This window comes from Meleagris gallopavo, chromosome 5 (genome assembly GCF_000146605.3).
Source record: "Meleagris gallopavo isolate NT-WF06-2002-E0010 breed Aviagen turkey brand Nicholas breeding stock chromosome 5, Turkey_5.1, whole genome shotgun sequence".
NCBI lineage: Eukaryota > Metazoa > Chordata > Aves > Galliformes > Phasianidae > Meleagris > Meleagris gallopavo.
This window is the reverse complement of record NC_015015.2, coordinates 58,536,219-58,539,347: the sequence shown is the minus strand read 5'-3', so window position 1 is coordinate 58,539,347 and position 3,129 is coordinate 58,536,219. Positions and strand designations below refer to the sequence as shown.

Here is a 3,129-nt window from a genome sequence, read left to right as displayed (position 1 = left end):
CTCCTTAGAATCATGGAATCTTTAGATTAAAGGCCATCCAGTCCAACTGCCCTGCAGTGAGCAGAGACACCACAGCTCCATCAGGGTGCCCAGAGCCTGGTCCAGCCTCACCTTGAAAGTCACCAGGAGGATATTCAGTTAGGTTCAGTTATTCTTTATTCTGATTTATCAGAGAGCTTTTGACAATTTTGCATTGGCTTCAACCTGAAGCTACCCAGGAGCACTGCAGGTGCAGTGCAGTGTCCTCACAGCAGCAGCAGCCACAGCTCTGCGTCCCATCCCATCCCATCCCTGAGTGCTGGGTGTCTGTGGAGTTTCTCTTAGCTCATCTAAGTAACTGCTATGATAACCACACCAGGCTCCACACCTTCACTGAGAGCAGCAGCTGCAGGTATGCAGTGCAGCCACTCAAGGGCTGCTGCTCCTTTCAAGCTAAAAGGCCTTTGAAGACATCTAAATAAATAAATAAATAAATAGTAAAGGTCATTCCCAGCAATTTGTTTCTGTGTTCTGCTCTGATTTCTGATTGCAGTACCCAGAAGGAGAACAAGGCACGTTGTCACAGCCAAGCAAGTCCTAGTTGTCGTTTTGAGTATTTGAAACTATCTTTATGTTACTGCTGTGCTCAAGTGCTCTCCCTGCCCTTCAGTCCCGCTGCCCTTGTTCTGCTGCACATTGAAGATGAGTTGTGTTGGGTTCATGGAAGAGTGGCTTGTGTTGGGATCGCATTTGATGGGAGCTTGGCACTTACTAAGTTAATTACGCAACGGAACCGTTCTCCCTTATGAATTTCACTCAATCTTTGCAGTGCAATTTCCTTCCTTCCTCTATGATCTTAATGAGTCAGTTCTGAAAGTTTCTGGTCCCTTCAGGTGAGCGGGTTAATTTTTGATAGAAGTAGTTAATTGCAAAAGCATGTGCTGTTAATAGCAAGTCAGAAGGAAATGGGTGCAACACCTCATCTGTGCATGGTGCATGATATGAGGAGTAGATGGCAGTGCAAAGATTACAGGAATTTTGAAGGACTCAGGAAAACCCTTAGCTTGAAGAAACCAGGAAAGAAACCACACATTTAGCAGTGAGATGGATCCCCTTGCTGATGCTTCTCTTTTACTTTTCTCATGTAAGCCCTCACACATGATATTTATCGTTTCTCTTCTCTCTCTTATGACGAGAGTTAGGTTCCCTTCCACAGTTTGTGCCTTTCCTTTGGAGATCTGCTTCAGATAGTTCTAACTGTGCAAGTGGAAGAATTGCTGCAGAGGAACAGTTACATCACAGCCTGAACTGATGGCTGAGCTCCTGGTGCAGGGGGGCTGGCCAGGAAGCGCAGGAGTGAACAGTTCAGCTGTGCTTCCCAGCTGACCAGAAGGGGTGGTCCATCACACCCCCAGCCCTGGCTCATTTAAGAGCGACCTTCTGAAGGGTGAGCATCTCCTGCATGAAGGCTGCTCTCTGGGAAGGACTGTTCTACAGCTGGAGACCCCAGTGCCAGCTGGGTGAGGGAACTTTTTCCTATGTATGTTTCTTGGTATTCCCAACAATACTTTGCCTGGTATTGCAGAAAAATCTTGTCTGCTGTTTTGCTGCTTCCTAGGACAAACAATTGGTAACAGTGCCAGCATCTCAGATAGAGATGCTTTGTATTTGTTTTTTTTGTTTTTGTTTTTGTTTTTTTCCAATGAAAACTATGTTTGCTCTTTCCCTGTCTCACAGGAGCAGCAATCCTCTGCCTAGGTTTCCTGTGGCCCACCAGCCCTATCCCCAACTCCTGCTGTCATTGCAAACTTCAGCAGAATGACGCTGCTAGGGTGATGCTGTTACTTGCCTCCCCAGTCTTCTGCACCTTATTGAATGTGGATGTCAGGATAGCAGAGCCTACCTGGTGCATCTGTTCCTGGCTTCTGTCTTAAGAAACTTCCTTATTTATCCACGCTAACAAATGACCCTGGTTGGAGCAGCTGTTCGGTGGGTCCCTATACATGCAGCAGTCTCTCTGTGCCTATGAGCAGTGGAAAGAATGACTCCCATGGCCAAGCTGCCATGTCCTTGGGGTGAGATGGCAGCAGGGTGCTGGGCTGTGGCTCTGGAAGTGGTGGGACACATTCTGAGCTCTGTGCTGTCTTCAGCCCTGGGATAATGAGCCTGGGGTTATGTGGGCACCCGACAGGGTAGACAGATAGGCAGATCCTTATTTTGGGTAGGTGGGAGGCAGGCCTGCCATTCCCTGAAAACAGAATCTCTGCTGAAGAGCATTAGATGTTACTTTTCTTTGTGCCAGTGATGGCCTGAGGCAATGACAGCAGCAGCATCCTTATTTGGATGCAGTGTTTTCAACAGTTATTTTAACAGGTCAGAAGTGATGGATCAGAACAGAATTTAACTCATTTCAACGTTGCTGAAACCATTACTGTTGTGGCATGGTGTGCATGCAGAAGAACCTCATTCCCCTACCAGCCCTGTGAAATGTTCAGCATCCATTTGAACAAAGGAGCACACTGACCCAGCCAAGGGCTGGCTGTGGCACTCTGCAGTGCTCTCTGGAAGAAGGGAAGGTGCAGCAGAAGGCCCTACCTGGGGGCTCAGCTCCAGCCGTGAGGAGCTGGTAGACAAGCAGGCAGGTGAGAGCTGCAAACCTACGTTATTTCTGCACCCCTGTGCACAAACATTCACTGGCCGAGCTTTTAAGTTCTCCCGTACAATGTAATGTGCTTTGCTCCTGGAATACACGTTCCCAGAGCTGATGTCTGTGCTCCATAAGAGCATATGATGAGTTCTCTTAGTGAGCGTGAATGCTGGTGTTGTAAGCACAGACAGTGCAGTATTGACAACATTTTGCTCTGGCATCTAGTACGAATTTCACACAAGTATTAGAATGACGAGCAGCTTTTCTACATGCGTATTGATTCAGCAACAAAAAAATAACAACCTCTCATTCAGCCATTTTATTGTCTGAACAATAAAAGATTCTGCTGGGTGATTTGAGTCAACTCTGCACCCAGTTAATGTGAGCTATCATTCCATGCATTGCCTTTCTCTGCTGGGTATCGGGGCAAATCCGAATGGAAATTACCCACAGGAGAATGTGTCTCAGGATATGAGAGATGCTTACAGAAACCTCAATAACTG

The 3,129-nt window shown here is 47.1% G+C and overlaps 1 long non-coding RNA gene across 1 annotated transcript; it reads left to right on the top strand.

Annotated features, from left to right (window-relative positions):
- Positions 1 to 1,452: 1,452 nt before the first annotated feature.
- Positions 1,453 to 2,891, top strand: LOC109367965. The gene is made up of 2 exons (XR_002115595.1): positions 1,453 to 1,609; positions 1,717 to 2,891. It is a non-coding gene; the product is annotated as an uncharacterized LOC109367965 (long non-coding RNA).
- Positions 2,892 to 3,129: the final 238 nt, after the last annotated feature.